At 48.3% G+C, this 27603-nt stretch overlaps 1 protein-coding gene across 1 annotated transcript in view; it reads left to right on the top strand.

Annotated features, from left to right (window-relative positions):
- Nucleotides 1-27603, top strand: part of LOC149325863 (uncharacterized) — a 267673-nt gene that overhangs the window by 71960 nt on the left and 168110 nt on the right. The window lies entirely within an intron of this gene.

The following is a 27603-nucleotide window of genomic DNA, read 5'->3' as shown; positions in this document are numbered from 1 at the left end:
TGGATGAGAGAACAAACGCGCGTTAACGATATCCTAGTTGAAATCAAGAGGAAGAAGTTTGCTTGGGCAGGGCATGTAATGGGAAGGCAAGATAACTGCTGGTCCTTAAGGGTAACGGAGTGGATTCCAAGAAAAAGCAAGCGTAGCAGGGGGCGGCAGAAAGTTAGGTGGGCGAATGAGATTAAGAAATTTGCGGAAATATGGTGGCCGCGGCTGGCAAAGGACAGGGTTAATTGAAGAGACATGGGAGAGGCCTTTGCCCTGCAGTGGCGTAGTCAGGCTGATGATGATGATGATTGCAAGGTTCTGTGCTCTGGTTACCGCGTTCACCTGTGGCCACCTCGGATATAACGTACTTTAATATAACACTTTGAATATAACGAACCTTTGTGCACCATCCTGAATATAATGAACTTTATTGTGTTAGCCTACTATAAACAACTGCAAGATTCTTGTACAAAAACTTTTAGTGGTATATTATTGTAAGGTACTGTTGTCTAAACATTGAAAGTAGTGGGTCATTCTTCGGAGTCGTACTAAATTATTCTTTCAAAGTTCGTTCATGGCTCGCATTGTGTAGTTAAGACTACCACAGAAAAGAATGCGGAACGTTATTGACGCTGGCACAAACGTCAATATAACGGAAAATGGAAGCCCGCCGAGTGAAATCTTACTATTGAGGGGTTGTAATAGGAGGAATAAATACAATTCCCCCGCTTAACCGTGGCTGACACATTTCAAGGCCGCCGTTGAAGGACGGTGGGCCTTGCTCTGAGGGAACAAAAGAACGGCACTATGACTGACAAAACCAGGTATTTATTGCTACAACAGCAATAACGCCCGCTAGAAACAAAATGCGCTAACAATTGAGTACGTCCGCCTCACCTGCACAGTTGTGAGAGAACGTTCGCCCACTCTCGGGCAGGGGCGAAACTCCGAGGCCAAACGAGACGAGCTGGCGGGAGAATGCTTCAACCACGAGGCCTCGCACTGCTGGCGGAGAGCGGAGAGCTGCCCCTGAACATCAGCGCGCACCGAAGTCCCCAGCCGAAGTGAGTGCTCTCCCGCGCGCATCAGTCACACCGTCCGTGGCACCCGTGTCGTTGTGACGCAGGCGCCCTCTCTTATTAGTTAAGGTAACTAACAAGAGAGGGTCACGAGGCGCGCCCCTCAAGCGAGCGGCCGTGTGAGGGTGCATCGCTGGCAAGCAAACTAAAGGAAAAGACGCGGGGAAAAGTCCTCCCACAATAAATAAAAAATTGCTTTCTTAGAATAGTTCCCGTTGAAAAATGCTTTTGTCCACAATGACTGGGTATCAACCAACATCAGTATGCCACCCCGGGTATAACAAATTTTCATGTGCTCACGATCTTAATGTTCAAAATTGAATGATAACCTCACGGCTATCATCACTGAGTGTACCTTTCTTGGGATGGCGTTGCGCACACGAACAAATATACACAGCAAGGGGCATAAGACAGAAAGAGCGCCAAATATCAACTAGATTTATTGCTTTCGCAACAGAATATATATGTAGCATTCACACGTGGAAAACCAAATAGGGAGAGGGAAAAAAGAGGGGGAAACAAAAAGGAGAGGGAAACAAAAGGAGACAATAGGAAACAAACAAAAGGAAACAAAAGGAGAGGAAAACAAAAAACGCTGACCTGCACTGATTCAGTTAGCAGTGTTTTCACTCTTTTTGGACAATATGGCAAAGGCTAGATTTTCACGCACGAACTCCCAACCAACGGTTCATTGCAGTTTTTAGACATTAAATTGCAGGTTGGCTCGCAGCATGTCTGTTGGAAATATGCTCCTCGAGCACAGAAAGCACTACTTCCATTTGATTCCGCACATTCAAAGATTGTGAAAAGAGCAATTGCAAACTCGTGCCTAGAATCAGCCTTAACCAAATCATGCGAGCATGAAGTGCATTTCATCTTCCATAATCAGATCACCAGGCTGCTTTCAGCCGGATTCCTCTGCTCACTCATCACAGCGGCAGCCGAGAACCTTCTCCAGAAGACAAAGAAAGGCAAGCGCAGCTGTGACCTTGAGCTCTTGCGGAGTACAAAGCTGACGGTGCGTCCATACATGCACAAAGTAGCCCACAATTTAAAAAAAGTGGCAAACAGGCATGTTGTTCCGGTGGTTTTTTCGGCCCCAAAAAAGCTTGCTGGGTTATGCCCCTGGATCACCGAGGAAGGAACCCCACGGAGCGCATGTACAAAAAAACAGTACGTCAAATGTGCCACGGGCGTGGTCTATCAAATCCCTCTCAAGTGTGGACGCGTGTATGTCGCCAAACTCGACGCTGCATCAATGAGCGCGCAGGGGAGCATGCTCTTTCTGTAATAAAAAGAGACGGGGCGAACTTGCCTGCCCTTTGCATTTCATGCTGTGGTTGCGAGCTGATGCTCAAATACACCAAGATTCTGGGCAAGAGTAAAAACAAAATAGCCCGCGAACTTTTAGAAGCATTCCACATCAGAGAAAAAGGCGAAAATTGTATTAGTGATACCTCGGTCAGCTTATATGATAGAGAAAGGAATTTTATACGTGGCTTTTGCTGACCTATGCAGGCCTGACTTGCTATCCACCTTTCCCCCTCACTCCTTTTTCCCTATTTCTTTCCCTCTCCCTTTTATGTTTTGCACGTGTGAATGCTGCATATATATTCTGTTGTGAAAGCAATAAATCTAGGTGATAGTTTGCGCTCTTTCTGTCTCCTGCTCCTTCCTGTGTATGTTTGTTCGTGTGCGCAACGCCATCCCAAAGAAAGCTCTGCACCAACTGGCCCAGCAAGAACTACTTCTACATTACTGAGTGTACCATAGAAGTAGGCAGTAGGATGGTTCGACAGGGCACCGGCACGCTATTCCAGGAGAAGAAAGATGTGATTAATAAATACTAAAGCATGAGGCGTCTAGCCGTACAGAGAGACCTAGCAGAGCTTCGAAGTTAATAAAAAAATTCAGGGGGCACTTTGGCTCTCCAAAGTTTTGCAAGGCGAAAGCGTTTCCTGGCGCACAAGTTTTTATTTTTATCCTGTTTATTTTTTATATTTCCTTTGCTTTATTTTTATTTTTGCTCCTTTTCTTATTTTTATTCTATTTGTTTTTATTTTCATATCTTATTTTTGTTTTGTTTTTATTTTTGTTTATTTTCTGGTTTTTATTTTTATTTTCTTGAATTTATTCCTTTTACTTTATTTATGAAACCCATGCATTCACTAGAAGCGCCTTTATTCATGCTCGAACCTTGAGCCTTCGTGGCGGAGTGGTAGCGTCTACTTTACTGCGCCCGGCAGTACCTACCACATGGTGTGGGCATGCCCAATCCTGCCTACCCACATCACCTCCACCCCACTCGAGAGGACTGGGAAGCTGCCCTGCGCGGCTGCTCCGATCTCAATGCCCAACAGGCATTGGTAGCTAGAGCCCGGGCCGCTGTGGAAGCTACACGGATCCCGGACTAGGGATCCTTCCTAGTGTTGGTAAGGGGCGGGCCCTTCCGGCTCCCCCATCGACCTCTCACTGTAAATAGAAATAAAAGTCTTCCTCCTCCTCCGCTTCAAATGCCAAAGGCCCTGGTTCGATTCCCACCCTCGGCGCAGTTTCTTTTTAAGCAGCGACGTCGAAAGGCGGACAAATCTGCCGACATGGTTGCCGACGCGTCTGTTGACACGGCTGCCGACGCGTCTGCTAACGACAGTATGAGGCACTAAAGGCTTTCGCCTTAATAAGCGCAAGGTAGCCGACGTAAGGAACTTTAATATGGAGAGAATCGGGCTTGCTCTAAAGAACGCAGGTTGCCTTAAAGCGGTGAAGAAGAAACTAGACATAGGTAAAAGCCAGATGTATACGTTAAGAGATAAGGTCAGCGTCATTATCAATATCAATAAGGCAGTTAAAGCTGCCGAAGAGTTCTACACAAATCTATACAGTAGCGACTGTAATCAGAACACTAATGAAGGAGATAATAGCGCACAGCTCTGCGTCATCTCGTAAGCAACGAAAGAGGAAGTAAAGAAAGCCTTAGGGGCATTGCAAAGAGGAAAAGAAGGTGGTGAAGATCAGGTAGCAGCAGATCTATTGAAGGACGAAGCGGAGATTGAGCAAGAAAAACTAGCCACACTGTATACGCAATGCCTTAAGACCTTGAGCGTACCAGAAGCTTGGAAGAACGGTAATACTATCTTAATTCATAAGAAATAGAGCGCCAAGGGCTGGGAAAATTAGAGACTGATCAGCTTGCTCTACGTTGCCTACAATGCATTTACTAAGGTAATCGCGAATAGAGTCAGGGCAACCATAGACTTTAGTCAACCAAATGATCAGGCAGGCTTTCGAAATAGAATAGATCATATTCACACTATCAATGAGGTGATATAGAAATGCGCAGAATATAACCAACCCATATATATATAGCCTTCATTGATTACGAGGCAGCATTTGACTCAGGAAACCTCAACAGTAATGCAGGCATTGCGGAATCAGGGTGTAGAAGAGCCTTGTGTGAAAATACTGGATGGTTTCTATAGCAGATGGACAGCTACCATGGCCCCCCTTAAAGTCAGCAATAATGTTGTAATAAGGAAAGGCGTCAGGCAAGAAGACACGGTCTCGCCAATGCTATCCACCGCCTATTTACAGGAGGTGCTCCGAGACCTGAATCGGGAACTGGGGGGGGATAAGAGTTAGTGCAGAGTACCTAAGTAATCTGCGGTTCGCTGATGACATTGCCTTGCTGAGTCGTTCAGAAGATGATCTGCAAAGCATGATCAATTAGTTAGACACGCAAAGTAGAACGGCAGGTATAAAACTAAACAGGCAGAAAACCAAATCAATGTTAAACAGTCTCGCAAGTGAACAGTAGTTCGCAATTGGTAGCGAGGTGCTGGAAGTCGTAAGAGAGTAGACTTGCTTAGGGCAGGTAGTGCCTGCTGATATGGATCATGAGATGCAACTAACTTGAAGTGTAAATATGCGGTGGAGCTCATATGAAAAGTTCTTTCAGATCATGAATGCCAATTTAACAATATCCCTCAGAAGGAAAGCATACAACACTTGTACCTTACCAGTACGCACTACGGGCAGAAACATGGAGGCTAACGAAGAGTGTTCAGCTTCAGTTGAGGACAACGCAGCGAGCTGTGGAAAGAAAAGTGATAGGTGTAACGTTAGTAGACCGTGATCGGGTGGTGTGAGGAAGGGAGCAAAATGAGTTAATGACGTTCTAATCGAAATAAAGGGGTAGCAATGGGCTTGGGCAGACCATGTATTAGGAAGGAAACATAGCCGCGGGCCCTTAAGGGTAGCGGAGTGGACTAGAAGACACAGACAGCGGGCGGCAGGAAGTTAGGTGGGCCGATCAGATCGAGAGGTTTGGAGGGGGCACGGTGGGAGCAGCTTGCAAAGGTGAGGTTGAGTTGGAGAGATATGGGAGAGGCCTTTGCTCAGCAGTGGGCGTAGGCAGTCTGTAGATGATGGTGATGAACCTTGAATATAACAAACGTTCGTGTGCTTGCTCAAGCAACAACGGACCTAGGTATTCCACTTCGGATACAACAAAGTTCCATAGCTCGATTAGAATGAACTTTTATCATCAGAAACGTGTGTGCCAGCTTGTGCATAACGTGTGTGCAGCTTGTGTCAAACCAACTAGCCCAGCTTTCCGCCTTGAGTGCATAACGAACTTTCGTCTGTTGACCTCGGATATAACAAGCATACTTTGTTGATCCAGGATACAACCAACGTAAGTGTACCCCCTCGGATATAACGAGATGTGGTGTGTCAGCCTCGCATATAACGATCCGAAATACAGTCCAGCCTGCTTATAACGGCCTTCAGAACAGAATAGGTTTGTGCAGGTTGGTAATTCATTGCAGCAGCGTAATCATAGCGCGGGAAACAACGCAGGACCAAGACGAGACGGCACAGGCGCTAACTATCAACACAGCGGATTTATTGAAGATCAGGAGCATCTGATACAGCAGAAAGAAAAAAAAAAGCAATATGAAGGAACATAGCAAAATGCCACATGCCGTCAAGCCATGAACTCAAGCTCTTTCTTCGATAACGCCACAGACGGTCTGCTGACGCACTGATCGCCTTCCACACACTTCCTTGATTTCTATAGTTAGTTCGTTATGGTGCCGCTACAAAATGACTGTCTTGTCGAACAGGGGGCGGCAAGGTGGTACTGCGTCACAATTTTTGGAATGGATCGCCAGATGGCCGTCTGTGGAGATATTACCAACTTTATTGTTGTGCTCTAAGAGGCGCACATTGAAACACCTACCCGTTTGCCCTATGTACAGCCGACCACATGAAAGGGGAATTTTGTATAGCACCCCCTTCGTGCATGGCACGTAGGCATTTCTGTGCTTAATTTTGCACTCTGGTATTCCCGTTCTGGTAGGACAGCTATTTTTGGTCGCACTACAAAGCTTTTTAGGTGCCGTGAATTTTAGGTGACGTAGGCGCACGTCTCGTCACTTCCCGGACACAGGTGAGAAGTTCCGCTGTATCTTTCCTTGGCTGGACAGCGAACTTTGGACCAAGGCTCAGAGTCCTGCCGACGTCGTCCGGAAGATCAATGTCGCCGAAGGTGTGGATGTGGTTATTAGTAGCACACCGCCTTCCACGAGGCACCATGAGACGAATTTTGCCCAAAACGAGGTGCCAGAATGCCTCTGTAGAGTTGTCGAGCAACCTGGAAAATTCTCGCCTACCATGGAGCAAGGCTGTGTAAGATCTTCCGTGGCGAGTGGAGCAGACAGGCTCGGTTCTACCGTTACTGTTTGCACGCCTGTATCTTCATTGATGGAAACCAGAGACGAGCACACCAAAAATGGCGCTAGTTTTCTAGATTGCTCGACCACTCTACAGAGGCATTCTGGCACCTCGTTTTGGGCAAAATTCGTCTCATGGTGCCTCGTGGAAGGCGCTGTGCTACTAATAACCAGATCCACACCTTCGGCGACATTGATGTTCCGGAAGACGTCGGCAGGACTCTGAGCCTTGGTCCAAAGTTCGCTGTCCAGCCAAGGAAAGATACAGCGGAACTTCTCACCTGTGTCCGGGAAGTAGTGAGACGTGCGCCAGTGGATGATAGTGATTCCTGCGTTTACCCGGGTGTGAATGTTGTCTAAAAAGGCGGACAGGAGCGCCCAGATGTGCGACTCAGACGACTGGAATCTGCCCTTCATGAGCACGACCTATGTGTACTGCCAGCGGATAAAGAGGGCGGTTTTGCGGCCCTGAGTTGTGAGGTGTTCCGTGAAAAGGCGTACGAGGCCGTCAATGCTGTCTTCAAGGCAACTCCACGGGTTTCGCTGAAGAAGGTCAAGTCGCAAGCCAAGAAGTTGTGTGAGCAGCTCAATCTGATCAACGTTCTGAACCAAGTAGAGAGCAGTGAGATCGACATTCTGGACATGTTTTTTTCCGCCAAGACCCACAAAGTGGAATGTACTTTTCGAATCATCGTTTCTGGGTCAGCTACGTGGCAGAAGTGCGTGGCGAAGCTTCTGCAAGGGCACCTGAATTGCTTAATGTGGTCTATTTATTTATTTGTTTATTTATTTATTTATTCATTCTAATTACCTTCAGGGCCTTGCAGGCATTGTAGAGGGGGGTGAGCAGAAAATATAGAACAAGCAATGGAGAAAAAGTAAACGGGTACATAAAACATTAATCCTGTGTATACAATGTTAGCTAAAAAAATACATTAGTGCAGAACAAAATCGTCAGAGTTTATACAACACCAGCCAAAGCTTCGAGAAAGTTATTTACTTTAGTAATAGATACAATTTCATCAGGAAGACTGTTTCATTCCTTAGAAGTACGGCGAACAAATGATCGTAAGAAAAAAATGGCTGAGGCTTAGCTAAAGTTAAGCCTAGTCAGATGCGAAGCATATTGATGGCTAGGCTTGGTAATACATGGCTTTCCTTGGTTGAATGCTTGGTCATTTTAATACAACCACTAGACGTGTAGCAAGGATTGCCGTGGCAGCTATATACGGGATCATCGGTGAATTCAATGCAGAGTGTACAACCGCTGCCCCAGCACCGGCTACAACAGCATTCTTGGCACCCATGGAAAGAACGTTGTCGCCGAGCCGCATATTGAGCACGCCGCTTAGCCAGACGTTCATCCCGCTCTTCATCGGTCTCTGTGGCACGCTGAAGCTTTCGCTTCTCGTTCAAATCAGATCTGCTTCTAGGCGGCATCCCAACACCTGGCCGCCTCGTAAGTGCCCGGAGAGCGGGGCAAGCTCAGCTTTATACTGCTGCTGTAGCGTAACGTGGTCAGCTGCAGCGCCTCTGATGTGGAGCCTCCACCGCCGCGGCCGACCGCGCGAGCCGGCAGCCCATCTCTCCTCTGCTGTGACGTCATGTTGTCATGTGGTGTCAGGTGGTCACGCTAAAGGTAAATGGTAGCTCCACCGCAGCGCTCGACGGGCTGTTGTGTAGCTCTAGTAATATGCTTCGCATAAAAAACTGTTTTGCATAAGGGGATGGCAACTTTGTGGCGATGATCAATGCGGCATGATAAGTAATAGGGTCTATGAAAGAACCGTGAACCTTTTTTGATTAAAGGTTCTTCTGCACTTGTTGACTATTTCAGATATACTAACCACAAAAATATCGCAGCTTTTTCTGTTGATATCAGATACTTGTTTTATTCTTTGCCGCATAGCGGTCTTCTCTCCTGTGTCGAGGCTGCAATTGACGAGTGTGGCGCCGTTGATTTCCAGAACGCCTGTGGCATGAGTACGGGGTTTTTTTTAGACCTTTTATCTGTGTATTTGATGTCAACGTTTGTTGACTTTGTCAACAACATTTACCTGCAAAAGCAGGGTGTTTGCATTCGTTCGCGTATTGCACCTATATTGATCGATCTCGTTTTAGCTCACTAAGAGAACGCTCTTTTCTGCGGCTAGATGAAACTAGGATTTAAAAAATTTTTAGGTATGTTGATGATTTTTTAATTGTTTTAGGTGGAACTGTTTTTATTGACCTGTTATTGTTATTGAATATATCGCCAATTTTAGACTCCTTTAATGCATGCTTTAGGCCCCTAACGTTTACTCATGAGTTGCCGCGGCACAGTACAGCATTAGGTTTTTTAGATCCGCGGCTGCGTTTCAACCACGGTCATGCCTGCTGGATGTATGAGCTTAGAGCAAACAAGCCTTCTTTGCCTTACAGCTTTGCTCATTCAAAGTTGGTAAAGAGCGGCATTGTTCTTTCCTTCTTGCCGAGCGCTCGCTCTAAGTCATGCGAACATGCTGTGGAAGAAAGTGCACAAAAGTAGGTAGAACGTTTGGAGGCGGCGAGTAATCCCAAACATGTCATTGTCTCAGTCGCTGAAGGTCTGCATCGCAGAAGAAAGGTTGTGTCACACATGAGCGACGAACAGAGAGCGGAGGAGAGAAGTAAAATGGAAGAAAAAAGAAAGAAAAAAGAAAGAAAGAAAACCTAGCCGTGATTCCCTACCTGAATAAGATCTCGCATAATCTAAGGAAGGTATGTCAACGTTGTGGAGTGAAAGTAGTATTCACGGCACCTAAAAAGCTTTGTAGTGCGACCAAAAATAGCTGGCCTACCAGAACGGGAATACCAGAGTGCAAAAGTAAGCACAGAAATGCCTACGTGCCATGCAGGAAGGGGGTGCTATACAAAATTCCCCTTTCATGTGGTCGGCTGTACATAGGGCAACCGGGTAGGTGTTTCAATGTGCGCCTCTTAGAGCACAACAATAAAGTAGGTAACATCGCCACAGACGGCCATCTGGCGGCCCATTGCAAAAATTGTGACGCAGTACCACCTTGCCGCCCCCTGTTCGACAAGACAGTCATTTTGTAGCGGCACCATAACGAACTAACTATAGAAATCAAGGAAGTGTGTGGAAGGCGATCAGTGCGTCAGCAGACCGTCTGTGGCGTTATCGAAGAAAGAGCTTGAGTTCATGGCTTGACGGCATGTGGCATTTTGCTATGTTCCTTCATATTGCTTTTTTTTTCTTTCTGCTGTATCAGTAGTGTATATATGCTCCTGATCTGCAATAAATCTGCTGTGTTGAAAGTTAGCGCCTGTCCCGTCTCATCTTTGTCCAGTGGTGTTTCCTGCGCTATGATTACGCTGTCATAACGGCGCGGTTATAACGGACGGCCGCAGATCACAGAGGAGGGTGATTCTACCTTCATCCCTTCTATTAGAGCAGTGCCACTGTTTTTCATATACAACTAACAACATAGCTGCACCGCCGGGTTACAGCCAACGAGGAGGCGCCGCCAACTCGCCCTTTGCCGACGAAAAACTTGAACTTCCAGCAAGCTCGGTGATCGTAGTGTCTTTCAGCACCTTTGAACCCATGCCGGAAATAACAGCGTCTTGAAAAAGCAATAAATAGGCGGCATCGAAACAGTAGATTACAGCCATCGAAGTAAGTGCCAATGTCCTACCAGATCAATCATTTCCTGCAATGTCTTTCAGGTGGAAATGGAGGCTGAATTAGACTTTGGTGGGTGCCATCGGGGGAGCCTCGAAAGCGGCTGTACCCGATCGTGTACAGAGTGCCTGCGGGTGAAGATCAGCCAAAGTCAGCGATTTCATAAGTTGAAATGCCTTGCTAGCCCAGCTGGTAACATGGTATCTGTCGGTTTCCCACTCTGCTGTCCACCTTTTGAGCTGCTACAGAAGTTGCATAACGAAAGAGGATGCTGTAGAAGGCACGCGTGATTATACGCTGATGACTTTTTGTCAACCAGCCATTGATGCATGGCCGGTCTACTGTCACCTTCGCTGGTACCTGCCGACAGTATCATCGCAGAGGCAGGCTCTAACAAAGCCATTGTATGCGAAGTACGGGTAGCTCCAGACCACCCATAATCGGACTAGAGACTGATTTGCCGGCGGCTCCCATGAATGCTTCTAACGCGATTGGTTGGTTTGTTTTTTTTACCTGCCTTTTTGTCATTTACTTGATTCTCGTTTCTATTTCCCCTTTTTTTATGTACCCCTTCTGCTTTCTTAAGCACATTATCTCCTGTACGTTTTTTTTTTCTCCTTGCTTTCTTGTCTCTTCTTCCCTCCTACAGATCCCCGCACCTTCCCTCCTCCTGGCCGCCTGAGAGCCTGTCTGGAGAATCTGGGCACGTTGGTCCCATCCCTCTTTCCTGTTCATTTCGTCCTACTTAATCCTTGAGAGGTGTCTTGCATTAAAAATCACTTTTGGCCGTCTATCATTTGTGCCTCTTTTTTTCCTCTCTCCTAATTGGTTTTTCTTCAATTTTCTCTTGGGCGTTGGCTCCTTTTCTTTTATATTTAATTGGTTCATCTGTGATAACCTCTGGTTGGGTGCGGGCTTCCTCTCCATTTTTTTTTTATTTTATTTTATCTCTTGAGAGTTTACAATAAAAGGGGTTATACTGCCTCCCTAAAGCAGGTTGTTGGCAGGGAAGGCGTCGGCAAAGAGAAAGTGACCGCACTGGAGGCCTTCGAATGCGCCACATTAGTGCCTGCCTTCATAAAGTAGAAGCCCCTAATGCACCTTTTTAGGAACCGTACAGCCCTTCTGTGGGATTTTTCATTTTTGGCTGCCATATGGGATGCCAACATCACTGGAATGCCGGATACAGTTAACGTAGCCACGGAACTGTCACGTTCACTATATGTGGGCTCGACTGTCATCTCTACCAAATACTAACGCATTGAAGCCATCCAACGAGAGCCCGTTTTTTTTTTTCTGCCTACGCACCGTGGGACAAACCCTTCACCAACTTGATCGAAACACGCACGCGAAGCCGGCTGTGTTTCTCGAAAACAGAGTAGTGAAAACGTGTTAACGCGATGGCATTATAGAGCCCATTTACCAAAAAATTCCGTGTCGGCGTTGTCGGCATGGGCGTAGTGAGAAAAATTCAAGGCCATGGCTTTGGCAGGTGGTGGCTGGCATTTGACATGGCCGGGCAAAGATTAGTTGTAGGGTTGTGCGACATCAGTTGACATGGCGCATTTGGGAAAAACTGCCAACCAGGGCTTCTCAAATCAGATCGGAGGCTGATGGGAGAATTGAGCCCTCTAGCACCCTTGCAATCCTGGTCGTACATGCTGCCCCTAGGTGACGCACTCACGGTGGTATGTATCGTTTAAGCGGGCCTTTATATTACCCGTTAACCCATTAACACTACCGTGCTCTAGCTTGAGAGCGCAGCTTATAAGTGTCCCTTAATTATCTTCAGTAGCGCTGGTTCCGCGACCTGGCTGCGGCAGGAGCGAATAATGCTCGTTCGGAGGACAGTAGTCTTGTCTTTCTTGCAATTAATTGCTGCCTTTGAGAGTGGATGATATTTGCCGATTTAAATTAACTGGGGCGATTGAGGGCTGTAGAGCCCTATGAGTGTGCTAGTTTTTAACGATGCAGCTCAGCTTCCGATCAACACTAACACCAGGAATTCGTACTGAATGCAGTGGTGATTTATCGGATGCAGAAAATGGGCGCAGTGTGCCGTGAAATTTTGAATGCTATTTTTTCATGTTTGTTGTTTAATGGCCGACTGCAGATGTCTATTTCACCATTTGTTTTGTCGCGAGAGGCTACCATATTGTCACGTAGTGGTAACAGCAGTAGGGCGAACAGGAAAACAGCGAGAACGTCTTCGAAACGAAACTCTTTATTTGGGCTGACTTGCGCCCGCAAAGAACTGAATCACTCGGCGGTGGCGTAGCAACAAGCGTGCTCGGCGGTCGTCGAACAGAATCCCCGCCGCTGTCGGCCATGCTCTTTTTAAAGCTGATAGCGAACATTCGAGATAAAGCTTGGAAGGTTACTAGAACATTCTGGCGCAAAGTAGAAATGGCTCCGCCTGGATGCGATCAATCAAAATAAACCTAGGCGCGTCTTGCTTCACAAAGAAAGCAATAAAGCGGCGTATCGGGAGCCTTGAAGCATGAACAAACAAACACTACAAAACATTACAAAGTTTCGCGGCAATATTTATCTACAAAGAATGCAGCTCTCTCCAAAAATTCCTACCTGGTCGAGGCTGCCGTTGGTGTTGTAGGCACTTAAGCTGGAAACTTCTTCGTCTCCTTTTATATTGAGACGAAGAAGGCACTTTAGCTCGAAACTTCTTCGTCTCCTTTTATATTGCACGTTAAAGAACCCCAGGTGGTCGAAATTTCCGGAGCCCTCCACTACGGCTTCTCTCATAGCCTTAGTCGCTTTGGTACTTAAACCCCATAAACCAACCAACCTTTTATATTGAGCATGGCAGGGAGCAAGGGCAATCCTTTGCTCGCCAAGAGTCGAGCCCACTTGCAGCTATTGCCACCACTAAGTTGTACTGGGTCAGCAGTCACTGATAATCTGATAAACAGTCTGAATTCTACACTGCATTGTCGTTTGCTGGCCACTTCCGGTCCCGTGTTCTCATGCAGTCACATGACAGAAGGACGAGCGCTTCTGCAGTTGGCGAGGGAAGTGCTTATTATCGCCTTAATCCTGCGAAACATGATCCTAGAGGAGTCCAAGCAGAATATGTGGGCCCCTTGGCTCAGGACATACGTTAAGTGGGCTCTAGCCTCCCAAAGCTCCAGACGAGCTGTGAAAAACTGCTTTGTGGCGAGGGTTCCGGATAGTTTTCGGGCAGTTCGGGTTCCTTGGCGAGTACAGACATAGAAAAACAAGCACGAGTTTTTTGCATTGGGGCCTCATTCAAATGGTCCGGACGGGGCGTCGATTCGCTCCCGCGTCCTTGGGTGTGCGGCCTTACGCCACACTCATTAGGCCTTCAAGGCGGGTCGAGCTTAATATGTTTGCACACGCGTTTGCCGTGCCTATAGTCTGCGCGGTGTTTAGCTGGTCAGCGAAGCTGGTACTCGCATTCAGCGTACTGATCTTTGACTATCTCTTATTACCGGGCCACCCTGAACAAGTTGAAGAGCGTTTCAGCCCTTGGCAACATACAAGCCCGGTCGTTCTTCGCTCATGTACTTAACACTACTGCTGGTATGATTTCCGACGCGGACATAAAGATCAAGGATATGGACTTGGTGCAACTTCTATCAATTTCTCATAACTGACATCCATCGGTTCGGCCATCACGCTGTGCCAAACTAGTGTCCAACTTTACCACCTCATGTGAAAGTGGGTTTTGTGAGATACCTAGAGCGTCCTTATGTACCCCGACCGCTTCAGTGCCAAAAATGCCACAACATTGGACATGTAAGTGCTGCGTGTACGAGCACGAAAGCATGTCCGCGTTGTCGTGGCGTACACGAGGGACCTACATGTACGACTGAAGCTCTAATTTTTGCCAACAGCAAATGACCCTTTGAGGCAACATCTAGGGAATGTCCGAAGGTAAAAACAGAGATGAAGATCTTAAAAAAAATGGTGAGAGACCATTCTACTCCCCGAAAAGCAGCAATCGCGGTACGTCGCTAGAGAAGGAGGACAAGGAACCGGCGGAAGAAACTGAATTCATTAAATTGAGTGACACCACGTCAGGAGGAACGAGATCGCTCTGCCGCAAAGAAGCCACCGTCTCCAGTTCCGCAAGAGCCAACCACCGAGCAGGACTCCGCAGATTGGCCACCTCTACCATCGAGCACTGTAAGCTTTGTGAGACGTCTGCCTGTGCGGGCACCGGATGTGTCTATAATAGATGGTCAAATCAGGGCGTCGCTGAAACAATTGATAGGCACCTCACGGCCGATAACTGCTGGAGTGGACACGCCCATTGCTAAGGCTGCTGTCCAAATTTTAGACGCTACTGAACCGGTGCTTTCCACTCTTTAACAGCAGTCAGAAATCATGGCTCCAACGTTGTCAGCACCGTCACTACAGGGGAGTGTCTCTCGATAGGCAGTATTGCAATGGAACGCTCGAGGTATGCTAGGCCTCCTAGCAGATTTCAGGCAGAGGATTTTCAAGTACGGATTTCCTGTGCTTGTAATATATGAGCCGAATATCACATCTTCTTTCCGACTACCCTAAGCCACGTTATTGGTTTATGGCCTGGTCAGCCCAGCCTTCAACAGTCCCTCCTCAGTAGGAGACGTGCAAGCTAGAGGAAAAAATAAGTGCTTGGTTGGTTGATTGGAAGCACACGTGGGTCCCCTGGAGGTGTTAGGTAATGGGGCTGAGGGCTGGTGGGCCGACAGGCTGATAACCTAAGCCTCTACTGGTCGGATCACATCACGCATACTTCCGGTGTCTGAAAAAGCGCGAAAAGCACTCCACGGTAAGTAGCCGACAGGTCGGACACAAACCCTCTCGTCGAGGGGCCCCAGGTAGCTGTTCACGAGTTAGCTTCTCCTGACTCCGGTGGTCAGAGCCCTTTGCGTGTGGTGGGTGGTCGGCCTTGAGCGGGGCCGCATCATTGGGCGATCTCGATGCTGTCGCTGTTCTGGCCAGGCAGGTCAGAAATGGACTCGAGTTGATTGAAGGAGCAGATCAAATAACTCGCTGTCACTATTCCCACACTAAATCCCATAACCAATTTCCTGACAACAATTCATCTCATCCATTTTGCCTATCCTTTCCGCTACTTCCCAGGGGAAATCAGGGATGTTTCCCCGGGCCCGCTCCCCTGGCCCTTGGCCGCTACGGTAGTTTCCCCTCCCCTTTTTTTTCTCCATTTCTCCCACCTACAGGTGGTAAAATTATCATTGCCAACGGGCCTTTTCTTTTATCTTCATATTGGATTATCCTGTTATACATATGTGGCGCACGCAAGGGCTTATTATTTATATTTGTTTTTAGGTTGCCCCGACCTAACGTAGTTCTGGTTATGAGAATTTCCTCTGAAGCGGCTGGGTATTTGAGCACGGTACAACTATGCGTGCGGAGCAAGCATAGTTGTACCTTGCTTTAGCAACGCAGTAGCAGCAAGTCTGTAGCAATCACTGTGACTTTGAAAGGAAGCACAATTTCTTTTATAGGTAGCTACATCCCACCAAGGGGTCAATTTGACACCCTACGACTGAAATCGCTGCTAGACAGGGTTTCAGAGCCGCATATAATACTAGGATATTTCTATGCGCATCACCATGGCTGTGGAAGCGCCGTTACGAACGTTCGAAAACGCGATATCGCCACGTTCATAGGCAGCGAAGGTCTTGTTTTGCTCAATGATGGCACGCCAACCTCTCTGCGTGGTACTACCGACAACAGGTGCCTGGACCTGGCATTCGTATCCAGGATCCTCTCATCGTCCGCAACGTGCTGTGCTGATATTAATACTTCTGGAAGTGACCACACACCAACGTATCTGCAGCTATAGTGGTTTCACCGTCTTTCACATGCCAAACTACGCTGCACCTACTGGAGTGCTTTCGGCATTTTTCTAGAAAAGAGCTGTGAAAACCTCGCTAATTCAAAAGATGTGGAGTAGCGTATTATTGCGCCCATGAAAGATACAACGCGCCACATCCCAGCGCCCAGCGCCACAGCTCCAGAAGATGTTAGCTACGCGCAGCTTCGGGCGATTAGTCAGCGCGCAGAAAGAAAATACCGGAGGACAATGGATCGGTGGGATCTCCTGGTCTTTCGACGTGCCCAGAAGCAAATGCAGCACTATTTAGAGAATCTGGGCAGACAACGGTAGCGGTCGTTTTGCAACAGATTGGGTCCCCGCAAACCACTCTCCAAAATCTGGCACTTCATTCGAGCACTGCTGACATTTCTCCATCAGCAACACCCTTTCCGTGCATTAGCACTTGATGAAAAACGGCAAGAACTAGAGGTCGCAGAGGATTTCTGTTCGAGAATTGCCGGAAGCGCTTCTTTGCCTCGGCAGTATCTATGTGTCCTCCCACAATGGATGATCGCCTGCGCATTCCCTTCTCAATTAGAAAACTGAAAGCAGCGCTTTCTGCTTGTACGCATCCTTCGTCCCCAGGACCTGATGGAATAATATACAGCGATTTCATCTGAGCCCACAGGTATTGGAAGCCCTCTTAACATTGTTCAACCAGTCTTGGGTCTCTGCCACTGCTCCGCGGCAGTGGAAAAGAAGCCGCATTGTGGCCTTGCTGAAAGCAGGAAAATCACCCCTCGACTTAACATCCCACATACCTGTATCTCTTGAAAGTTGCATTGGCAAGACTATGGAGCGTATAGTGTTCACCCATCTAAAATGGTTTCTGGAAAAACGTAAACTATACCCTTCCAAAATGAGCGGTTTCCGCAAAGGCAGGTCTGCCATCTACCGCGAAATTTTTAGAAGATAGAAAAATTTTTAGAGATTGTTACTGACATTTATAATGCTTCCTTTCCACTTAAGAAATTCTCCCAGTCAAAGAAATGTAAGAAACCATGGGTCGACAAAGACATGTTGCAGTTGATAAGAAAACGCGATAAACTTTACAGAGTGTTTTTACAAAGTAGATGTCCTGAAGCACTGAAAACATTCAAAAAATTTAGGAACTTCGTTACAAAGCAACTTCGCGTCGCTAAGAAGCAATATATTTATAACCGATTTAATTCAACTGGTAGACAATCTGAAAAAGTTTGGAAGGTTTTAAAATCTATCTTCAGTAATTCTTCCGAACTGACCACAAAAATTAATCATGAAGGCATTGAATTAAAAGGTTCTGATCTAGCAGATGCCTTTAATGACTACTTTCTTTCCTTTGCTGACACATCAAGCGGCGACGTAAATCTTTCCTATATGAGTGCCAGAAATAGTGAAACAATATTTTTAACACCGGTTACAGTAAATGAAGTAATTACAGAATTTTTAGCGCTTAATAATAGTAAAGCTACAGATGCGTCAGGTTTTCAGATACAGCCCATAAAATTTACTATCGACATTCTTGCACCTTCCCTCGCCCATATCTTCAACCTATGCTTAGTTTCCGGTGTTTTTCAGCGTCTTATGCAAAGGGCAAAAGTCACAGTAGTGTATAAAAAAGGAAACAAAAATGAAATGGGAAACTATCGCCCGATATCAATCTTACCTGTGTTTTCCAAAGGCCTCGAAAAAGTTATTCTTAAACGGCTATCCTCCTTCACTGAAAGATGTAACATTATCACTACCGCTCAATATGGGTTTCGTAAAAATAGATCGACTGAGTTAGCTCTCCTTGCTCAGAAAGAATTCATACTAAAACATTTTGAATCCAAAAACATGGTACTTGGTTTATTTTTAGATTTTTCAAAGGCGTTTGACCTTGTTAATCACTCTGTGGTGCTTAAAAAATTAGACCACTACGGTATTAGAGGCATAGCCCATATGCTGATTTCCTCATACTTGCGACATAGATCTCAGTTTGTTAGTATTGCCGGTGAATGCTCCCAGTTGAAAGCGGTAGCTTCTAAAGTTCCGCAAGGGAGCATTTTGGGTCCGTTTCTTTTTGTTCTTTATATTAATGATATTGTTCGCATCGATAGCACTGCTAAGTACATAATTTATGCAGATGACACTAGTCTGTTTTTTTCGGGTACTTCATCGGCTGATCTCGCAAATCGAGCTAATAAAACCTTAAAAGAAATAAATACTTGGACTGCTGATAATCACTTAAGAATTAACGTTAGTAAAACTGCAGCCGTCATGTTCCACCCACGTCACAAACACTTTGAACTTCCTCTAATTGAATTAAACAATACCAGAATAGAATTTGTGTAGTCTGTGAAAACTCTGGGCGTTTACTTTGCAGCAGATATGTCGTGGAATGACCATATTAATTACGTCATTCAGAAACTTTCCAGAACAGTTGGTATCATGCGCCGCCATTGCTTTAATTTTCCTACGTCAGTCAACATGTTACTTTATCACTCTTTGTTCTCTTCCATAGCCAGCTACGGATGTATGGTGTGGGCAACAACAACAGCTGAAAATATTAACAAACTCACTCACTGTCTTACAAAAACGTATTATACGCATTGCATGTAAAGTGCCGTATTTCTTCCACACTGCGAGCCTTTTCCACCGACACAACGTTATTCCAATGAAATCCATGTATAACTATAGGCTGTGCTATAAATATAAACTCGCCATAATGAAAAATGATGATTTCTTACTTACACTTGCTAGGTTAGAGCAAAGCAGAACTGTGTATGATACCCGCGCAGCAGAGCCTTGGAATGTTAAGAAATGCCGTACAAACTATGGCAAACAAATGTTGCAGCATACCTTACCGACACTTCTGAACCAGTTGTACTGCCACAAGAATCTTGATGTCTCCAATATTTCTCTGAAAGAATTGCCCCAAATATTCGTGTAGTTCTTTTTTTTCTTGCTATTACCATTTTGAGTGCACCTGTCAGTTTCTGCTGTCCTTTATTTTCTCCTCCCTGTGTTTGCCTTTATAGTCTCTTTGACCTAATATAGTTCTTTTTTCTTTTACAAGCAGAATGTACTGCTTACTGAACGTACATGTGTCATTGTATGTACAGAACATACGAGTTTTTTCTTACTATTTGTTTGATGTCCTATTCCGCCGCCGTCAATGCTGCACTGTAAGAGGAAGCCAGGACCTCTCAAGCTGTCTATACAGCTTTTTCCCTGGCTGTCCTCGCAACACCTAGTTGCGGAAATAAACCTTCAAACCTTCAAACCTTCAAACTGACCTTGTGTCGACTGTAGAAAATTAAAAATGCCGTCACAGGTTGATTGTTGCTCTTTTCCTCGACATCATGAGTGCATTCGTTAATGTTTAGCACGATGCAGTATTAAATGCAATCGGCGAATGTGGTATAGGTGGACTTCTGCACAATTGTATTGCAAGCAATTTGACAAACCGGACAGTGTACATGGAGGCTCTTGAAGGAGACGCAGCAGATCATCATGTTGCTTGTGCTGTTGCTCAGGGAGGAGGGCTCAGTCCAACGTTGTTTAATCTCGTGCTTATCTACCTTTTCAAACAACTACCAAACACTGTTTCTATATCCACCTACGCCGACGATATTTCCATGGGCATCAAGTGTCACGCGTCCCCAAGTGCAAACAAGATTGCAGCGTTCGGTTTCCATTACGTCTGCGTACTTTCAACGCCAGGGGCTTGAACTTTCACGAACTAAAAGCGTCAGCTTGGCTTTCACACTCAAGTTAATGGTGTGGTGTCCGGTCGCAATCGGCGGCAAATTGTTCCATACGTAACCCATCACAAATTCTTAGGTGTTACGGTATACCTTGACCTGTCCTGGACGAGCACATTTTTTTGCTCAAGAGAAAGCTCGACAGATTTGCAGTCATTGTGCGGTGTATGGCACGGAAATCTTGGGGTCCCTCTGAGTGATCTTTACTTCATGTGCACTAGGCGCTGGTAGTTGATCTTCTCAGATACGGTGCACACGTTCTCTCGGGGGTCATACTATCCGGCTTGCGTGTGCTTCAAAGCGCGCAGGCTCGTGCTTTGAGAGTATGCTTAGCTTTGGCCCACAAAACTTCCACTTGGGCATATTTTACGAGACCTGCGCATTCCGAGCAGGAATATAATTTCAGCAGGAGCCACTTCGTGTGCATTTTCGACACCTGAGCAGGCATCGTCACCGCCCCCCGACCAATGTTAGTGCTGTGCGTCTAGATTCCACCTTTTCAAAAGCCCCCTCTCGATACAGCGCAATGCGGTGCCTTCTAACTACATGCCACACCAGAATGTAGAGGTGTCACTTTGTGCAGTACCGAAACCATACATACGCACATCCATTCCAGGGATAATAAAGAACACGCACATCCCAACAGTCAGTCTGAAACAGCTGGCGCCTCCCATGGTGACTCCCAGAAATGGTGACTCCCAGCATGTTTTTTGGGACGGATCCGTGACGACCACCTCTTCAGCTGCGGCGGTGATAGTGCCAGGAAATGCCTTGTGTCACCGTTTCAGGCTAATGCATATACCGTCATCTACGGCAACTGAATTGGCAGCCATACGAGAGCCCGTCCGTTATACCAGCCACCAGTCAGCGCACCGATGGACTATCTTCTGCGACTCGATGTGGGCATTGCGGGTCATACAAACTTAAGGTAAACCAAGGATATGCCAAAAGCTGGTTCAACAGATTGCGCTTTCTTCAGCTGAGGCTTTTCACCGCGGCCATATTGCCGCGCATCTTTGTAGCGTTCGTTTGTAGTATTTGTTTGTTCATGCTTCAAGGCTGCCGACGCGCCACTTTATCGCTTCGTTTGTGACGCAAGACGCGCCTAGATTTATCTCGATTGATCGCATGCGGGCGGAGCCGGTTCTAGTTTGTTCCAGAAGGTTCTAGTAACTTCCTAAGCTTTATCTCGAATGCTCGCTATCAGCTTTAAAAAGAGCATGGCCGACAGCGGCGGGGATTCTGTTCGACGACCGCCGAGCACGCTTGTTGCCACGCCGCCGCCGAGTGATTCAGTTCTTTGCGGGCGCAAGTCAGCCCGAATAAAGAGTTTCGTTTCGAAGACGTTCTCGCTGTTTTCCTGTTCGCCGTACTGCAGTCACCACTACGTGACATCTGGTGGAGGTGCTAACGGATGTCCCTGTCGCCCTCACCCCCTGGGAGCCGTCAGAGCAGCCCGAGCCGTCTCGAAGAAGATCACGCGAAAGCCGCCGGCGCCGTCCCCCCCGAAGGCGAAGGGCGAATCAGCCGTCGTCTCCAGAGGTGTCCACCAGAATTCGGACTGCTACCGGACCACACGCGAGCGAAAAAGGACCCATCAATTTTGAGTTCAGCCATGGCTACGACACCAGCCTCCGTTATTTTGCACCAGCCCCGACTGCCGCCCACGTTCCACGCTTCACCGAGCGAGGATCCCGAGGAATGGCTGGAACAGTTTGAGCGTGTCGCCGTGTTCAACAGTTGGGACGACCAGACTAAAATGAGACATGTCTTCTTCGCCTTGAAAGGACCAGCGAGCATATTGTATGAAAACCTCGAAGTTTCTCTACCGACGTGGGAATTATTCAAACAGGAGTTCCTGAAGGCCTTCACCAGCATCATCAGGAAAGAAAGAGCTCAGCTGCTTCTGCAGTCACGCATCCAACACCCGAACGAGTCCGTGACCGCATACCTAGAAGATATGAAACGCCTTTTTCGAAGAGTCGACCCTGACATGACAGAAGATAAGAAAGTGGAGCTTCTGATGCGTGGTGCTAAAGAGGCACTTTTCGGTGGTCTCACCCGCAATCCACCAACCACGGTCGCGGAATTCACCAGTGAAGCAGCCGCCATAGAGAGAACCTTGGAAGCACGAGCGCGTCATTTCCCTCGACAGCCCCTAGTGACCTCGACTGCCCTCTCGGATGGCACAGCACTCGGGGGCAACCTGCGGGATGTTATCCGCGAAATTCTACGAGAAGAGCTGCGTCGCCTGCTACCATCTTCCAACCAGCCTCAAGTAGCGACCCTAGAGAAAATTGTACGAGAAGAAGTGAAGCATGCGCTTGGTACTCCGTCATCTTCGCCTCCAGCTGAACGTCCAGCCTTAACCTACACTGCTGCACTACGCCGTCTTCAGCCCCAACGCGAGAGCCGCATTCCGCCTCTTCGACGTGAACCAGCAGTAAATTTCACAGGTTCTCTTTCCTTGCACCAGAGGTGCCCCGCAAGAGGAGATTTATCTAACTTGAAGACTGAAGCTTGATCTCTGCACCAGGGGTGCCCCGTCAGAGACGGTCTTGTGATGAGTTGAGATGCAGGGGTAAGGCGAATACTTGAACTTTATGTACAGATATTTACAATCGTATCCAAGTATAGGCACTCGAGACAAATTAAACAGCAAAGAGATACACAACAACAAAAAAGGTCGAACTGGCTGACACTAGGGGAGGCCCCTACACGGCATAGCCGAACATGCATAGCATCTCACCTTAGCCCAGAACCCCGCTTCCGGCTCGAACACAGGGACGTGAACAATGCGACGAAGGAAACTCAGTTTCGATGCGTCGATCCGCATTGCCAGCTCCTTGGCGTCGCAGTCCACCGCAACTTTCACCGGACGCTGCGATGAGCTGTCGCACGCCGCAGGTGCTGTGCCCGTTGTCGTCACTTGATGCGACCCGCCGGTGACTATCGAGTTCTCGACGCGCTGCCTTCTTTTACCGGATGCAGTCCCGCGTCGCTGGACTACTGCCGTGGTCCTTGCGTCCTTGCGGCCGTCTCTCCGCAGGTCCTTTCTCGAACGCTGCTGTTGCCTGACCGTCGCCTTTCTCCCTGCCTTCAATCTTCTTCCTGCGCCGTCTTCCGATGGCCGCAGGATCCTCGTCGGCTGCGCCAGTAAATTTCACAGGTTCTCTATCTTCCTCGCACCAGAGGTGCCCCGCCAGAGACGGTTGGTTTACTTGAAGACTGAAGCTTGATCTTCGCACCAGGGCTGCCCCGTCAGAGACGGTCTCTCGATGAGTAGAGATGCAGGGATAAAGGGAATACTTATGTACAGTTTATGTACAGCAATTTACATTGCATATACATGTATAGGCACTAGAGACAACTTATACAGCAAAGAGATACACAACAAAAAGGTGGAATTGGCTAACACTAGGGGAGGCCCCTACTCGGCATAGCCGAAGATGCATAGCATCTCACCTTAGCGCAGAACCCTTTTTCCGGCTTCGGGGCCCGGTTTTAAAGCCCTAAAAGCCCGGCCCACATTTCGTAGCTTCCACTCATGTTGTGCTCTTAACATGATTGGTTCTTCAAGGGCATGGCCAGCCCTCCGGCTTCAACAAGGTAAACCACCCTCTCTACCACTAAATCAACATAAAAACAAACACAAATACACATTCGTGCCAGTACGTGCGCGAATCGGTACCGCGGGGCGGGGAACACCCGTACTTCCTGGCGCGTTCGCGAGCGGCCGCGTTCCGAGAAAGGAGACGCTTCGCTTTGAGCGCTCCCAGCCGCGTTCCGATGACCCCGCGTACACTACCGATCCCTTACACCAGCTGTTCCCGAACGCCGTCCCCCTGCCCCCGCCGGCCCAGCCTACGACCGACGCCCAAGCCCCAGGAAGTGCGACGCCTGGAGGACTTCCAACAACCGCCCGCTACGCTTCCCTTGCGGCGAAGCCGGTCATGTACTTTGCCACTGCCCGTACAGACGCATCGGCCGGCGTGGTTTCGCCATGGACGCCCCACGACCATTCCCCGGCCAGCGACCACGGGAAATCGACGACTACCTGCACAGAGGGGAGTACGCGTCGACAAGCCGTCTTTCCCGCTCGCCGTCGCCGTCGACCGCTCGTTTTGCATCACCGGGCCGCAGCTACGCCGCGGCTATCCTAGGAAGGTCCCCTAGGCCACGTAGGGGAAACTAAAAAAAGCAACCTGTGGAGGTCAGGTTGCTTGCCGACGAAACGATGAAGATCCTCCAGCGACCACACCGTATGAAGACGTCGCACCCACAACGCCGACGCCGCATACAACGACCACCTCGACCACAACTCGAACCACTTTCAAAACGACGCCGTCATCAGAAAAAGCTTCGATCACACGCCCCACCCACAATTCACATATCCGACGAAGCCGTGACCCGACGCCGAAGACGACGCGCAACACTAGAGCCAGGACATCCGACATAGAAGTGGTTATAGACGACCGGAAAGTCACCGCTGTAGTCGACGCAGAAGCCGATTATTCGGTGATGAGCGGACCATTCGCTGCGCAACTGAGGAAAGTAACGACCGCTTGGGACGGCCCACAAATTTGCACCGCAGGGGGCCACCTCCTCACGCCATCAGGACGATGCACAGCGCGAGTGACTCTCAAGGGACATACCTATCCCGCGACTTTCGTAGTGCTACGGCAATGTTCCCGCGAAGCGATCTTGGGCATGGATATCCTTAATGAGCATCAAGCGATCATCGACCTGCGATCCAAGATGATTACACTTTCCACGGACGAGGCCATCCCGTCGACGAGAACTCCGGAACATCACGTTGCGCTTAGTGTCCTGGAGGAAGAAGCGAGTGTCCCACCCCGCTCAAGCGTCATCATCACCGTAGGCGCCAAAGAAGCGAATAACACTGAAGCCATTATCGAGGGGAACATACAGTTGCTTCTCGACCGAGGAATCGGCATCGCAAGAGGTATCGCACATTTCCGCAAAGGACAAGCCGAAGTACTGCTGACTAACTTCAGCGAAGAATACCGGCACGTTAACAGAGGAACGACGATTGCATTCCTCGACGAAATATCTGACGTACGGGACTTCTTCGCGCTCTCCGACCCATGCGTAGAAGGTTCGCCTGACCAAGAGAATTGACCAAGAGAAGCACTCTGACGCCGACTGCCTGTCACGCGCCCCTATAGATGCACCGCCGCCGGACGACGATGAAGGCGCCTTCCTGGGACCCATCAGCTCCAGCTCAACAGCAACGCGCGGACCCCGACATAAAATGCCTCATCGAATACTTGGAAGGCAAGGTTTCTTCACCCCCCGCCTCGTTCAAGCGAGGATTGTCTTCGTTCTGTTTGCAGAACGATGTCCTCGTGAAGAAGAACTTTGCAGAGAACAAGACAGCCTACGTCCTTGTTGTACCTGTAAGTCTGCTCAGAGAAATTCTTCAGGCCTCACACGACGAGCCGACAGCTCGACATCTCGGGTTTTCTCGCGCCCTCCGCCGCATTCAAGACAAGTATTACTGGCCCCGACTGTCTGCCGATGTCGCACATTATCTGAGAATCTGCCGAGATTGTCAGCGAAGAAAGACCCATCCAACCCGACCAGCAGGATTTTTGAACCCCATTGAACCCCCCTCAAGGCCCTTTCAGCAGATTGGCATGGACTTGCCTGAAATCAACATCTGGAAATAAGTGGATCATTATAGCGACCGACTACCTGACCCGCTACGCCGAGGAAAAAGCCCTACAGAACGGAACAGCAGCAGAAGTCGCCAAATTTTTCGTGGAGAACATTCTTCTGCGACACGGCGCCCCCGATGTGCTCATTACTGAGAGAGGAACAGCATTCACGGCGGAACTGACGCAAGCCATCCTCCATTACAGCCAAACCAGCCACCGGAGAACAACTGCATACCACCCGCAGACCAACGGACTGACCGAGCGCCTCAACAAGACCATCACCGATATGCTCGCGATGTATGTCGATGCCGAACACAAGACCTGGGACATCATCTTGCCTTACGTAGTCTTCGCCTACAACACCGCAGTGCACGAGACCACCCAGATGACGCCTTTTAGGCTCGTCCATGGCAGAGAGGCCACGACCACGCTGGACGCCATGATCCCGAACGTTACCGAAGAAGATAACGTCGACGTCGCCGCCTACCTACAACGCGCAGAAGAAGCCCGAAGGCGCCCGATTAAGGATAAAAGACCAGCAGCGGACCGACGCCACACGCTACAACCTACGAAGACGCAACGCGGAATACAAGCCAGGAGACCGAGTCTGGGTTTGGACGCCCATTCGCCGCCGAGGATTGAGTGAAAAGCTTTTTCGCCGCTATTTCGGCCCGTACAAGGTTCTTCGTTGGCTAGGTGAATTGGACTATGAAGTCGTTCCTGACCAAATGACTGCATCTTAGCGACGACGCGTACAACCAGAAGTAGTCCATGTCGTACGCCTAAATCCCTATCATGCACGCTAGAGGACGCCTTGATTCCACATTGAGTGTTTATTTTTTCACAATCCGTTTTTGATTGTTTACAGCCGCTTTATGTTCTAAAGCATCGGATCGATGCTTCTTTGAGAGGGGAGTAATGCCGCGGATCTTTGAAGCGTTCGTTTGTAGTATTTGTTTGTTCATGCTTCAAGGCTGCCGACGCGCCACTTTATCGCTTCGTTTGTGACGCAAGACGCGCCTAGATTTATCTCGATTGATCGCATGCGGACGGAGCCGGTTCTAGTTTGTTGCAGAAGGTTCTAGTAACTTCCTAAACTTTATCTCAAATGCTCGCTATCAGCTTTAAAAAGAGCACGGCCGACAGCGGCGGGGATTCTGTTCGACGACCACCGAGCACGCTTGTTGCTGCACCGCCGCCGAGTCATTCAGTTCTTTGCGGGCGCAAGTCAGCCCGAATAAAGAGTTTCGTTTCGAAGACGTTCTCGCTGTTTTCCAGTTCGCCGTACCGCAGTCACCACTACGTGACAATATCATAAAGCGTGAATGGATACCGAGCCCTTGTGGCATAGCGGGAAACGAGCGTGCTGATGCCGAGACTAGGTTAGCACATGATGATGGTTCTTCCTTTGAAAAAGCATTTTCCAGATCAAACATTGGAGCCTTGCTCGCGCATTTTATGCAAGTCGCAATGCGGACTGGAACGATTCGAGCCACCAACAGGACTGCGTCTGTAAGCTTGACGCTGGCTCACGATTTCATATGCCATCTAGGGTAATGCGACGGCAAGGGACTTTATTCCACCGGTTACGGCTTGGCGTTGCCGACACCAAATACTACCTTCACAAGATCGGAATAGAAACTAACCCAAACTGCGTGCAGTGCCCCACTCCAGAGATTATTGGACACCTTTGCCAGTTCCCGAACTACACTGATGAGAGGAGAACATTGGAAGCGACAGTGATACAATTGGACTTTCACCCTCTCTCTCAAGCAAGTCTTCTAGGCGCCAGGGCGAAACGTGGTGATTGGTGGCGTGTGACAAAGGCCGGCTGAAGTGTTTTATGTGGAACAGGCCTGGAT

The sequence above is a fragment of the Amblyomma mixtum genome, chromosome 10 (genome assembly GCF_055824585.1).
Source record: "Amblyomma mixtum isolate Tamu chromosome 10, ASM5582458v1, whole genome shotgun sequence".
Taxonomy (NCBI): domain Eukaryota; kingdom Metazoa; phylum Arthropoda; class Arachnida; order Ixodida; family Ixodidae; genus Amblyomma; species Amblyomma mixtum.
Note: the sequence above shows the minus strand (reverse complement) of the source record. Positions and strands in the feature narration are given on the sequence as shown.